Source organism: Ursus americanus, chromosome 4 (genome assembly GCF_024610735.1).
Source record: "Ursus americanus isolate L20-20 chromosome 4, mUrsAme1.1.p, whole genome shotgun sequence".
Lineage (NCBI taxonomy): Eukaryota > Metazoa > Chordata > Mammalia > Carnivora > Ursidae > Ursus > Ursus americanus.
Genome location: NC_142130.1, coordinates 67,866,716 through 67,882,293, shown reverse-complemented (window position 1 = coordinate 67,882,293; position 15,578 = coordinate 67,866,716).

Sequence of the window (15,578 nt, the reverse complement as noted above, 5' to 3'; positions counted from 1 at the left end):
TTTTTTCTCACTAGGTCAAATGACAGATGATGAAGAAAGTCCCCTAAAGCTTAATTCTATTAGGCCTTGGAAAAGATATGTCAAAAAGATCACTGAGGTCCTCTGATCTCAGTTTAAGGAATCTTGCTTTAATAGGACAAGGATCCTTAAAAAAATAAATAAATAATAATAATCAAGGAGACTCTCTATTCTGATATTATATCTGATAAGCCTTTCATTTTTTTTCCTTATGGGTTTCTGCTCAGATTCTAAGTATTTTATTGTGACACAATTTATCTTCCATGAGATTCTTCCATTTAAGTGTACAATTCAATGATTTTTAGTAAATTTACTGAATTGTCAACCATCACCATAATCCCGCTTCAGGAAATTTCATCAACTCAACAAGATCCCTAAGGTCTACTTAGCAGATACCCTTTTGATTAAAATCATTCTTGTTCTGACCACAATTTTGATTCTGACTACTTGGAAAAAAAAAAAACCACGTCATTAATGCATCTTAAAGTTTTGAAAAAATTTGTATGCTAAATTTCACTATAAATATTTTCTTGACTGAATAACACTCACATAGAGGTATGTTTTATTTCTGAGCTCTTTCTTTCTTTTTTTGGATCATGTGAATGGTTAAGATGTATCTTCATTTTGTTTCTCCCAAAGCAGAGCCTGATTCAAGAACACGGGCACAGATCCGTTTTTTTGGATAATGATCCCCCAAAGAAGGAAATGAAATTGGAAATGAAGGAAAGCTAGCAAACAGTGTGTAGTTGAGCTAGTCACCTCTGTGGCCACTGGGGTTTGCTACCACTGGGGGACCTCTGAGAAACCTGTACATTGTGCCTTAGGACTATTCCTTTGAAAAATAGGAAATGGGTGCATTTAGCCACTGAGGACCCTTCTCTCATTGATTGGGGGTTTTCCCCAGGGTGGGAATTCACTTACATATCAAGGCTGTCCTTTGCCTGGTTTAAGTCATCCTCTCATTGCTTTAAAGAAAAGTCCTTACACAGGAAAAGAAAAGATTCAGAAGATATTTGAGCTGAAATGTGTGCAGCATGCACAGGAACTGTCAACCAAATTGAAGCATTGTCATATCCAAAGCTTCAAGGAGTGATCCCAACATCTCTATTATATTTTCCCCCACCTTGATCCTGCAGCCTTAAGATCCATTCTCAATTATATTTTCCCAATTCCTGTTCTGGAATTAATTGAGTAAAATATTTCCTCTAGTATCAAGACCATAATTCCCTGCTTGGCCTATGCTGAGCCTTGACCAAAGTTATTTTTAGACATCATAGGGGCAGATATGGGTGAATCTGAGAAGAAAATTCATCTTGTAATGCATCTGACTCAGTTGACGTCTCAGCACTGACTCCATCAAGGCAGATCTTATAATACTGAGAAGAGTGAGGGAGCTGCCCTTACCAGGTGGAGGACTCAGGGTATTTCACCCACTTGCTACCATTTCAGCTCCTAGCATTTCACTTCTTTCCTGTCTGGTTTTCAGTGGTGCGGTTCTTGTTATATCAGCTGAGTTAACCAGTCTCAGGATCCCACAGAGGGTCTGATTTCTAGGGCCACTGGCAACAGAAATTGTCTTTATGTGGGCTCCTAAAACAAGGCCTGAGACCAAGATTTATGTACATGTGGTTGCTTGGGGAAAGGATTCCAAGAAGCAGGAGTGAGGGATTGGGAAGAATGAAAGAAGGTAAAATGAAAAACCAATAAAGCTGTATTATTGATTTGGTTACTAGTCGTGACACCTGGTGCTCAATCCTCCTAGAAATACTCTGAAGAACCTAGTAGAAGGCACCTGAGAATTTCCCATCTGTAAGAGAAGAGATTAGCATTATACATTAGCTCCTGATCCTCGTTTGTTGATTATTGTCTCTGGGATATTCAGAAATTCAGTTATTGTGGACTCTCTCTTAGATTGTGCAAACTCATGATTTTGAAGAAAGCCCAATTCAGAATAGCAGAGAAAGGAGAGAGAGGGAGAGAAAGCAGAGATAGGGAGCAAGAACTTGGAAGGGAAGTTGGCAGAATGAACATACGTTTTTGAAAACAGATGAATGGGGGATAAGGAAATGTGGTATGGGCACAGCTGCTAAAATATGGGTTTGGGAAAAGGTGACGCTGGATAGATCTTATATAAAAGTTCCCCAAATGAGGGGCGCCTGGGTGGCTCAGTCGTTAAGCGTCTGCCTTCGGCTCAGGGCGTGATCCCAGAGTCCCGGGATCAAGTCCTGCATTGGGCTCCCTGCTCCGCTAGGAGCCTGCTTCTTCCTCTCCCACTCCCCCTGCTTGTGTTCCCTCTCTCGCTGGCTGTCTCTCTCTCTGTCAAATAAATAAATAAAATCTTAAAAAAAAAAAAAGTTCCCCAAATGAAGCCTTATGTTTGGAAAGGGGTAGATACAGCAATGATCTACTTACAACTGGCCACTCACCTAAAACCAGGGATTCTCATTGGTTGACACTGTAGATAGAACTTAACCAAAAGCTGTATGCCTGCTTCCCTCCATTGGGAAAGTTATTAGAGTTAAGGGAGTTACTTCAGCCAAGTTTCCTGAGAATTGACTAAAATTAATTTTTGGCCACTCAGGGGAAACCAAGTCTCATCTTTGAAAAATAAAGAGAACTACATTCTTTACACTCTGATGGATTGATAGTCATAATCACTTCATATTTTGGGTCTTTCTGAACTTTCAAAGAATCCTCTTATGGTACATAACTGCAACAGTGGCCGTTTGAAAGCCCAGTACTGGAATTAAAGGCAATTCACCTTGAAACAAGGGCTATAACCCTGTAAAAAAGTGATGTGCAGAGATGAGGTGCACTCTAAGAACTCATTTGTGATTTCAAGAATACCAGTCGACTGTGCTGAGGCTCAGTATGATGGAGTACTATAGAGAGCTTTAAACTAGCTATAGATTCAGGCAGTATACAAAGGGAAGAAAAAAGTCAAATGCAACTTGGTTAATGTACTGAAAGGTTTAAATATTCTGACTTCTAGAGTCACATAATAGGAAATAGCAGGGAGGGATGAAAGATGTGATTTTTAAAATCACTATGACTATAGACTGAAATTTTGTGTCTCCCCAAAATTCAAATGTTGAAATCTAGTCTCCAATGTGATGGTATTAGGATGTGGGGCCTTTGGGAGTTAATCAGGTTACGAAAATAAAGCCCTCATGAATGGGATTCGTGCCCTTATAAAAGAGACCCTCTTGCCCCTTCCACCATGTGAGGTTACAGCAAGAAGACAGCCTACCATGAACCAGAGAGCAGGCCCTCACCAGACACTGCATCAGCAGGCACCTTGATCCTGGACTTCCTAGACTCTAGAACTGTGAGAAATAAGATTCCATTGTCTATAAGCCGCCCAATATATGGTATTATAATAGGATCCTGAATGAACTAAGACACACTATATAGAAAACTGAATTTTAATGAGAATCTATACTCTTCTTATAGGGTAATGTTCTCAGAGTCTGCTCAAATCACCAAGGTAGAGCCATCCAACATTGCCAAGTTGTGGTACGTCTTAAAGATTTTATTTATTTGTTTGAGAGAGAGAGAGACAGTGCTTGAGGAGGGGGGAGGCAAGCAGACACCATGTTGAGCTTGGAATCAGATGTGGGGCTTGATCTCAAGACTCTGGGATCATGACCTGAGCTGAAACCAAGAGTCAGACACTTAACTGATGAAGCAACCCAGGTGCTCCAAAGCTGTGGGATTTCTTGATGTGCTACACTTCAGTGTGACATGGATTCATTTACCCAAATGGTACTTTTGTAGAGTACCATAAAATCGGAGGAAGAGAGTGTAATGGAGGATGTTGTTGCCCTAACTAGATCCCATTTACCAGCACTTGTAGTCTATCCCTCGCTGCTGGGAATTGTTACCCTTTCTCTGAAGAATTCCCCATGATCAGATACATGAGGCTAGAAAAGTCCTGCCCTCTTTCACCAAGGTTTGACCGAAGAAATTTGTGCTCCAGAGTTTTCCCTGTGAGGTTGAACATAGCATACAGCTGAGGCCACCTTCTTGCTTAGCTTTTCCCCATCTCATATTATTTCCTTTACTCTTTCTGGAGTAATCACTTGAATATGATTCCAAGTCTTAGGCTTTACTTTAAGAAAACTCAACCCGAGAGACACCTCCAGGGCTGGCTGCATATGTATGTAACCTATACAGTCTCATAGGTCCTTAATGTTCTGCTGTTGTCTTGAAATTCTAAATTTCTGAACAGGAGTCTATAATCTTTATTTTCACTCGGCTCTGCTGACACCAAACTTTAAGGTCCTCAACATCCCATATAGCTCTACCCATGGAACAAATTAAGATATTATTTAAGAGTTAGAAGCATTTCGATTCCTTTTTCACTTGATAATTAAAGAAAACAAGCAGCTTGAAATAAGAAGTATCCACAAAAACCCCCACAAATTGTAACACAGGAGTTTAAAGTAAGAATTAGGACACCTTAAGAATCTGAGGAGACACTATGGGACTACACAAGGTTGACATTTTACCTGGCATCATTTTCCTACTCTTATAGAGACATCTAAATGCTAGAAACTCTCTGGAGGAAGAATCCATATTTGGACAGTGTGGTTGGGGTTCTAGTCTTGATTGCCTCCCACCATGACGGCAAAGAAAGTGTGTACTTCTTGTTATTTAATGGAACTGTGTATTCCTTATCCAAGCCCAAGGTAGGTTCTATATTAAAAAGGTCAAACTTTCTCAGTAGAAGTAACCAGAGTTGAGTTAACATAGCTCTTCCTCGAAGAAAATGTATCAACCTTAGGTAAGAAAGTAAGAACTTTAACAAATAAGGAGAATTAATAAACATAATTCAGAGAACTTTAGATATCTTGTAGTTAATGCATTGTATTACACTGGGAATTTGCATCCCAGAGACACAAATAAAGTCATTAGTAAAGCTCCCCCCTTTTGTTGTTGGAGATAGGTACATCGAGAAAAGAAATACAGTCACCCAATGGCGAAACACAGATTCACGAATTTATCAGAAAGGCAGGGTAGAGAAGTATAGGAAGATTTTATTTGGATCTATGAACTCTCCACCCCACTGCCATTCTTTGTCTCTCTGAGTCTCTGAGCTTTCTTACAGTCCAGGGGGCTAAAGAATATTCTACCTTCATCATTCTGGGGATAGGATAAAGACATTTAAAGATTACAGAGATTTAAATACTTAAAAAATGTGAATGATTTTATTAAATACAATTTAACTTTCTTTCTGTAGCAGAATGTATAGTCTTTACCATCAGATACTGCAGAAAATGTACGATAAGAGTTAAAAAGAAGCTGTAAAGTCATCATTCAATCCAAAGAAAGTATCTAAGCCTTGCACATGCACCAACGAGCTGAGCCTTGAACTGCTTGTTGTCCAGTTTCTCACCAAAGCCTCACTGAGATCATTTATCTATGAATATGACAGGCTAAAGAGCATGTTGGCCACCCAAACTAATCCATATATAAAGCTTAAGATTGCCTGTTTTAATGGAAAAGATGGGATGGTTCTGTCATCTTCTAACTGTAGTAGAAGGTGATAATAACACTTTATAGGGTATAATGAAAATTAGAGATAATGCATGCAATATGCTAGCCCATTTTAGGTTCACATAGGAGCTCAAAAAAAAAAAAAAAAAAAAGAGAAGAGAAAAAAAAGACACTGTGACTTTCATCTCTAGAAAATTATATCCTAGTCCTCAGTAGTTAGTCCCTAGAGAATGCTTTCATTAAGCAATGTGTTAATGTTTTGATTTAAATTTTTTATCAAGGATTTCATAAAAAGTTTTTATAAGAATTCTGTATCTTCTGAAAACTATTATCAAAGACATTGTCCATTATGTTGTGCATTCAATAATTCCAGGTTAATGATTCATGATAAACTGTTTTGAGTTTAGCATCAGAAACTGGTTTCCTATTTTTATTTTAATGTTATCAGTGAGAATCATTTTTCTTCCTTCCTCCTTCTTTCCCTCCCTCCCTTCTTTCTTGCCTTTATTCTGCTGTAAAGACAGTTGATAATCCTTGTAAAAATAGTTGATAATCCCATGTTAAGTGGTTAGCACATTCATTGGCACTGATAAAATTGCAATAAGTACATCATTACTGGACACTATGTTGGGTGTGTTACTAAGCTTGTAATATGCCTGGTTTGAAATGAATTCGAGGTTAGCTTAGTTACCTCATTAATCTCACAACAGCTCAGTTAGGCAGGTGATTATCCTTGTTGCCCATATCAAGAACTTAGACTTAAGTCAATCCTTTGATAAGTGAGTCCAATAAAAACAGTCACCAGTTATGATATAACAAAGACAGAATAAAGTGCTCTGTAAACATCATCTCTTCCAATCCTTGAAAAAGAACACTGTGAGATATCATATATTGTCTCAATTTTCAGAGGAGGGAATGAAAGGAAATTATTTAGTCAATATACATTAGAGCCCAGGCTCTGAATTCTTCTGCACTTCACCTCATTTTTTCCCTTCCTTTACCCTCATTCTTTCCCCACCCCTTTTCTCCTCTTATTGCTTTTTAAGACATTGACATTGAGATATAATCCACACAGCATAAAATTCACCCATTTAAAGCATACAGTTCAATTTCTTTGGTGTATTCAGAGTTGTTCAATTATCACCACTATCGAACTTTAGAACATTTTTGTTATTTCCCAAATATATCTGTATCCACTAGTAGTCACTCCCCATTTCCTCCCATCCCCACCCCAGCCTTAAGCAACCACTAATCTACTTTCTGTCTTTATAGATTTACCTGTTCTGGAAATTTCATATGAATAGGTTCTTGCAATATGTACTAATTTTTTAGTATATCTCAAAATGAAAAATGCTATGCCTATGATAGTGTTATACTTTTTTTTTACTACTGTAGATGGATGGAAATATTTTGCTAATGATAAAGAAGAAAACTGCTTTTAATTTTTGCTTCTAATAAAAAAGAAAAATGCTTTTAATTTTCATTATTTGGTTGCAGTTCAATACAATTATCCATACTAATGGATCAAGGTAGTAATCAAGATAATAATCAAGATAATAATAATTTTATAGTCCTGAATGACTTTTTTAAAAATACAGTGCATCATTGGTAGGAGAGAAAATCTCAATAGATTCCAGGAAAAGAAACAGAAATGACAAATGTATTGGAAATTGAATATTCTTGGAATAGCAATTCAAGTATGTAGTTGATGTCTAATCATGAAGAATAATTCTTAAGACTATTCCCAGTTGCCATATTCATAGTAGTAAAACTTCTCATTATGTATTTATCCATTCCCTAACTTACAACCTAGAAGACAGACATTACAAAAAGAATATATAGTCTAGATATTTCATGTGGTTTAGAATTTTTTTGCTGTTGGTATGGCACAATTTCCTTAAATAAATGAATCTGAGGTTAGTGATGGTGATTTAGCAAGGGCAATTATGCTTTATTGCAAAGTGTTATAATATGCATTGTTCTCTTTATGAACTAGTTGTATGATTATAAGAACTAAATGGTATGTTGTCATATATTCCATCTTTTATCATGGCACACTGTAAAGGAGGAATAGCAATCACAGATGAAAACAATGTCCCTTATGTTTTTGAAGGAACTAATAGCACCCTTTGGAGTTGCTAATTGGCAAAAATCTGCAACCACTGGCTTTCAAGGTACGGTTACCATGGCAAATTTGCTTTGAAGTTGGCACTTGTGAATATTTGACTTAATTTTCTTTCCAAGTTTGGGGACTGCATGAAAAACATTGTCATTCTTCCATAGACAAGTCATTTTTGAGAAGTCCAATAAATGATTGCCGTCACAATAATTTTGGTTATTTGTATAGAGGATAAATGAACTTGTCACAAAAAGACTTTTCCTAATGTTTTGTAGTTATTTTCAACCTCTATTCTTCCCATAGCATGTGTGGTCTGTAAAAAGATGAAGGGAGAATTTTTAAAGCCATTCTCTACTACTTTTGAAGGTCCAGCAATAAAATAATTCAAATCTCCAAAAAGTGGAAATACTAAATGTCCAGCTCAGAGACATAGTGTTTAATTGCTAGAGTCTTAAAAATGGAGACTTTATGAAGGTCTGTGATCATATAAGATTCATTTGACCATATTGATCTTGTGCTTTCTGAAATTATAAAAAATTAAATAATGTGGCTTATAAATAAAGATTAAAACTGTTATACTTATAAACAGATAATTATTTAGATTTATAAAACCATGTTAGATTTCCTTCTTAAAATTTGTACTTAGCAATATATTAAATGAAATATATGAAAAAAGTGTTCAAATCAACTAGACTCAGCATATATTTGAATAAGCAGAAATAAATACAGGAATATCAAAAAAGAGAATTTAAGAAAATAGCAAGTAAAGAAAAATTTAAGGGTGAATAAAATGCTACTGTGCAATAACTGTAATGTGGTCATATAGTAAGACAGCCCACTGAAAGACAACTCTATGTGTTCTATTGCCTCTTTTCCTTGCACAGTAGCACTTTCATGCTGTATCTTAATAACAGCAATCAAGTTGATATTTTGAAATTTTACCTAAAAGATGTCTAGGTTAATCAGACTAGAAGAATAGACATACCTAAAAAATTTATTAAGCAGAGGCAATGTTTGTGTTACGAAAAATAAATGTACATAGGTGTAAGCATGTTCCTGATTTTAAGATGTTTTGTATCCCCAGATTAAATCATAGATTGCCTAATATTTATCAATTTTCTAGGAAATCTGAATTAACCTTATAAATACAATAGCTATTAATTACTTTCTTAGCAGTTTTGCTTAAAATTCAGTTTCTTAAAAATAGATCAGAACTGATATATGTAATGAAATAGGATCTGATATTCATTATTGTAGCTAACTAAAAAAAGATAAAATAATTTCCTTCTACTTTTTATTATTTTTTCTTATATTTCCTTATGTTCAATGACTCAAATATATTGCTTTTCAAAAATAACATATTTATATATTAAGTAAGTTACTTGATTTATAAGGGAGTCATAGTTCTTTTTTGCATTGGACGTTCTGATCAGTAGAATTCTTATATAAATTTCTTGGAGCTATATTATAAATCAGTAGAAAAGTTAATTAAGAAAATCGATAAAAGTATTAGATAAGTGCTTTCTTGATTATACCTTTAAAACAATAAGAAGTAATAATACAATCAATTCTATACCATCATTCTAAAGCCCTTGAGAAACCAATAAATTGTATTGAGTAAAAGTAGTAATGATCATGCAGTTGTATACTTTATGAGAACATGGACTATTGATTACTTATTTTTTATCCTCCAGTGTATAGTTTAGTATCTTCCTAGTAGGTCTTCTGTAAATATTTTTTAAATAATAGTTTCTTTAAAAAAAATGTAGCTTAAGCAATAATGTAGGGTTTATTTTTAAGGAATGAATTCCTAAAAACATTAAAAGAGTATTTCAAAGTCATATATCTCTAAGGGCATTGTTGAGAAATCAGTTCCTGCTTCAATGACTTCATACTGTTTAAGAGAATAAGTGGGATTGAATCTGAGTTCTCTTATTTCCTGAAAGTAATAACTAGACATCTGTTTATTCCACAAAGTCTTTGATGTTTAGCTTTCTTGTCTATAATTTGAAGGACTAAATTGTACTTACAGCACTGGATTGTTGTGAGGATCAAATGAGTTAATAAGTCTGAAGCGTTTAAAGTAAGGTTGGTACATCATTGCCATTCAGTGAATGTATTTGTCTATGCAGATATTTAATATGAATAATACATAATATATGTTAGTGTGCACAGAAAAATGTTACTGTTCTTACTTAGGGTAAAAACTGTAATTGCTTTATCCCTTCACAGTTTCTCAAAGCCCTTTAACTTTTACCATTTAGGGTCCTCACAAAAATCCTGAGATAAACATGAAAGGTAATATTTTTCTTATTTTTTACAGATTAACTTATTGACAGTCAAAGCAGTTAAGAAAGATACCTAAAGATAAACATCCTTAGAAACAAAAGGTTGAGGACCCAGATTTCAAATTTGTATTTTTTCTATTTCATGAAGGCCATAGTGAAGATTAATAATGAATTGCGTATATGACAATTGATACAAGCTGCTGTGCAACCATGGTGCTATCTTACATTCTACTTAACCATATTTATTGCTAGGTCATTCTTTGAGTTTATACATTTTTAAAATAGTTCATATTAAGAACATTTGTTTGGTTATAAAAGTCATACTCTATTAAAAGTTGATTTTCTTAAATTTCGAACTACTTAGGTTCTTAAAAATTGCATTTCTAAATCCGCTGAACCATAAACTTATTAAATATTCTGGAACTGTTTAAGTAAAACATAATTACCTCTTATTTTACTAAAATATTGTCCAGCAAGTGAATTAATTAATAGTTCCTTGCTTTGCCAAACATTTTTAAATCTGGCTTTCAAAACCTAACTCATGTAAAACTAATTCTTTATTTGTGACTGCCAAGACTGCATTCTATAAAAGTTGCCTTAAAACTGAAACGATCTTGACAGATGTCTTTCTATTATTTTACAATTCCAAAGTTTATATGTTTGTATGTAATAAATCTGTGTGGTTTCTCAAGATGAAGCATACATCTTGAGTTATAATTTTCTTTTTGGTCTAAGCATTGTCTTTTTCCAAATATAATACTAGCATTCCTCCAAAGCCCCAAATATAATATGATCACCTGAAAGCTAAAAGTCAGAGAGGGTAAAACAGTTTAAATGCATAACTTTATTTTTCTCAGACTTCAGGAAATTTGGATATAGTTGGTAACACACTGATACTGCCATCTCAATTTTCAAGTCAATGATTTTGTTCAAGCCACCAATGTCTTGAACATATGTATGTATAGACAGATCTACTTCATTATTAGTGGTTGTATTCTATAAGTCAATTAATGAATTTTTAGTGCTTTCCATAATTGCTTATAATTAGATTTTGTAATGTTTATGTAATATACTCTAGAAGTACAGGTCTTGCTTCTATTCTACATGGCCTTGCCTCTCCATCTATTCTGACAGGCACTGAGAACTGCACACTAAGCTATCAGGGAGCTTAGCTAGTCATTGATGAACTTGGAGAGACTGCTGCCCTTCCTTTCATACAAGTATCAGTTAAAAGGAGCCAAACCAGTAAATATGTGTGAAATTGATAACTTTTTAAATAGTAGCTTCTATAATAATACAGATCTCCTTTTAAAGAAATGTCTTCCGAAAGTATTATTCTAGAGGCTTTTAAAGTCTTATGTCCACAACAATACAAGATCAGTTCCTTGCTTCAATTTCTTTTTAACAATGGGACCATGAAAGGAGATTAAATTTTTGTACCAGTTTTCTGAAAATAAACTTTTATTAGAATCTAGGCATGTGTCCAACACATTATACTCAGAAGTTTTACCCCTTCTCTGAAAAAAAAAATACTAGGGGCTCAATTTTTGAATTATGGCAATCATTCCTGGGTTTTTCTTCTCTTTGAATAAACGTTTTTTACAACAGACAATTTCTTGGTCTCATGTCAATTGGTTTTCCTGTGATAAGTCCAGCAATATCTGAACCCTCAAAGATGCATCTTGGTGTCCCAGTCAGAAGAGTCCTCAGTTTCTACACAGATGTAATAATGGTTGGGCCCATGGCACATGTCCAGACTCATTTAAATTCCACTTACATTTAGACTGGGAGTTTGTTAATAAATGATTTAGCAATACATCAAAACTAGTATTCTAACTTATGATATTGTGGTTACATAAAATAGATCATTATTATTATATTTATCACTTATATGTAAAAGAAAGATCCAAAGCTAAAACTCATCAACTTCGTCAATGTGGGTGAATCTATGGCAGATGATGAGCCAAAGGCCCTCACCTTTCTAGATGGCTGAACTGCAACTCTAAGCTACTAATAGCAATGGATCAAATTGAATTTAGTGTTCAAGAGACTGAAAGCCACAAAACCACATCAAGCACTATTGATTTTTCTTAAGTGCTGAAGCTTTTAAGGGGGTTTTACAAAGAAGTGTATTGTATAGGTCTATGTGCCATCAATTTTGTTGGATTTTGAAAGTTGAATATAGTTTGGGAGAACTAAACAAATGGAGAGACCTTTGGGGTTAATACAAATAAAATCAAGTTCCCAAACAATTGTTTGGTGGGAAATGGAAAAGACATCACAGCCATTCAGTCTTACTGCACTGCAATGGTAGAAACCAACGATGCTATTAGATGCTGTTAACAAGGATAACAGAATAAGGCTGAAATAGCACATGGATTGTCACACTTCATTACTTCGCACACACGGGGGACATGGCTAGCTCACCAGTCATGTTCATGTGTTCCAGAACAGCATCAGACATATGCATAACAAAAGCATCACACACACAACTCTGCATTTACAAATATTGCCCCCACACTAAATGATCTGTTTCAACTTGCCATTACATAAGCTTCCTCCTTCCTGACAGCTTACTTAATACATATCACCCAACACATGCATGGACTATACATTTCCAAGACCAACCACTAAATCATCTAACTGTAAATTTAATAGGCTTATATTTTTATCTGACGGTGCCTTGAATTAAAATATTTTCTATTTCGAGAACTCAAAGCCAAGAAAACAATTCAAAATGATCAAAGTGAGGTTGTTACTGACTTGCGTGTATGTCTATGTGCAAAGTGCCCATGAAAAGAGAATGAAAGCAAAACTAGCTTTTCTTGGGGAAGGAGGAAATATAATGCTTATCACTGAAACTGAACCTCTATTTAACTTCCATGTATATTGGACCATAACCGGAGACCTATAATTTTCCTCTAACTTCTCCCTTACATATTGTTTAATATTGACATATCTCTTGTATCTAAAAGTTCAGGGTTTTGCAACTGTGTTCTTCTATTAAAATAATTTTTTGAAAAAACTTTATCCTTGACTTTATGAAGTCAACATAAAAATAAAAATGAGTTTTATATTTATGGAAGGAAATCGTTTATGGTTGCTTCCTGGAAATTTTTTTTGTTATAGCAGGAAAGCAGTTTTGATTTGAAAAATATCTTTCCATACAGGATAGATGATTTGGGGAATAATTGTATTATGTGGTGGGCCATCCACATAGTTTCCTATGCAAACAACATAGATACTCATATCAATATAAGGTCAGTTAATAATGAACACTGTGTAGAAACAAAGTAGAAATTTAAAAACAAACTATGAGTGAAAGGGTTCAAATATATTTAAAAGTAATACTTTTTAAATTGCTAAGTCGTCGTTAATCTGAACTGCTGTAATAACTTGAAGAAATTAGAATCTATTTCCAACAAAAGCAAATTAATATTCAAATTGGAATATGAGAACTTTGTCCATTTATTTAAGACAGTATGTAACACAGACTACAGAGAAAGACTCAAAACAAATATTCCTGAGAGAAAAATATTGCCCACACCACAAAGTATTTTCTACAATTGTATAAGAGTTATTTAAAACAGATTTAGATAAATAATGTAGCATTGAAAAAAACTTTTCATCCTATTGGGAAATTTTTGTCAGTATTTAAATTGATTACTCTTAAATAATGTAAGTAGTTATGATATTTTTGTTTTGTTTTGTACCCTATATTTCAAAGCATAGAATCTGATAAGTACTAAAGGTGATTATTTTATCAAATTTACCTTAATATGTGTTTATTCAGTCTCAAAGGAGGGGGAGGAATATATTGTTAAAGTGTTGTTAGATTTCTTTTGGAAAGATTGGTATTTGGCAACCAGAGACAATTGTATTTTATCTGTATGCGTGAAGTTACAAGAGAACACAGTAAACCTTAACAGTATTTTTATTAACTTTGTGATTAAGATGTTCAAAAAAGCATAATTATTGATTTTATATTAATCTAGAAAAAAATGTATTCAGGTATTTCCAACAAAATCTGAAGCTGTTCCAGAAAGCACAATTGAGATTCAGGAATGAAATTGTGATGGTTTTCCTTCCAGAAAATGAGTACTGTTACCAAGCAATTTTGGAGCATTCTTTTCAGCTTAATTTTGGAAAATAGTTGAAAGATGAGGATTCATCTTTTTAAATTAAAGTGACTACCCAATTATTAGGCAAATGTTTTCTTTTTAGATGGTTATTGAGGAGAGAACAACTTTTGAGTGATAAGACAGTCTGGAAGACAAGTTGGTTTTTCCACTAAACAAAAATAGCAGCTTCTCAAAAAAAAAAGAGTCAATTTTAGATCAAAATTAGGAAAGAGACAGTGGAAAGAGAACTGTCAGCTGAGAAGTAGGCCTCTTGATAGCTTCTGTTATATACTAGTGTACCTTTCTCTGAAATATCGGAAATATAGGAAAGGGAGTTGGTCTTCCATTGGATTTAGGATGTATCACTTCTGTTAAGGGTGATGGCTATTATCTAGTGTGCTGGAAATTATTACATAATTACTGTGATCAAGATAAATCACCATTGTGGACAGGAAACTTTATATTTCCCTGTAGAGAGCTTAGAAAACCTCAGTAGAGGGACTCCTGGGTGGCACAGTCAGTTAAGCATCTGCCTTTGGCTCAGGTCATGATCCCAGGGTCCTGGAATTGAGCCCCACATAGGGCTCCCTGCCCAGCTTTAGCTCACTCTGTCAAATTAATAAATAAAATCTTAAATAAGAAAAAGAAAGAAGGAAAGAAAGAAAGAAGGAAAGAAAAGAAAGAAGAAAGAAAGATAGAAAGAAAGAAAGAAAGAAAGAAAGAAAAGAAAGAAAGAAAGAAAGAAAGAAAGAAAGAAAGAAAGAAAACCTTAGAAGAAAAATTAAACAAACTTTAATCTAGTTTTTTTTTCTTAATTCAATCCCATCATTCCTCAAGTCAATTCATGATTTGATAGGCAGCTGCAGTACAAATCAAGATTCCATCTCAGTTTTCCAAAGATGATCCATCTGTCTTAAGTCCCCATGCGTCCTCCATCCATGCAGGATTGGGGAGGTTCATTTAGGTGACTGTCTTTCACAAGAAGAGAAGATTTCCCCTTGATGGTGTCCAGGGTTAGCACAGGAGTTTGGAAATCATTCGGATTCAATGCATACATTTGTCTCCTATGCACCTAGCTTTCTGGGGGTTATGGTGTATCTTCCAGCTGATCACACCATGACTCAGACTACAGCCATCTGCTGTGAGGAGCAAGCACTCTGGCTCTAATTCTCAACTAAACTTTCATCTGGGCAAACGGAAACCCAGATTTCCTAGATCAGGGTAAGAGCCCTGAAAACGTTTGGAGATAGTCAGCAATACCTCCTCTAAGTGTTCCATGAAACTATTTCCTTTACTTTCCCTATATCCAACTGAAGAGACCAAATGAGGCTCTTATGGCCAGAGATTCAATGTTCTTTTACTCTCAAATTACTTATATTACAAATAAGCCCTGCTTTTTAAAATATATATACTTAACTGAATTTTCCCTACAAATTATTTTCATTTTCCTCCAGGACAATGTTCTTTACTATTTTAGTAGTGTTGGCAATTCCCTTAGTTCACAAATACTTCCAGATCTGTGATAAGTTCTTT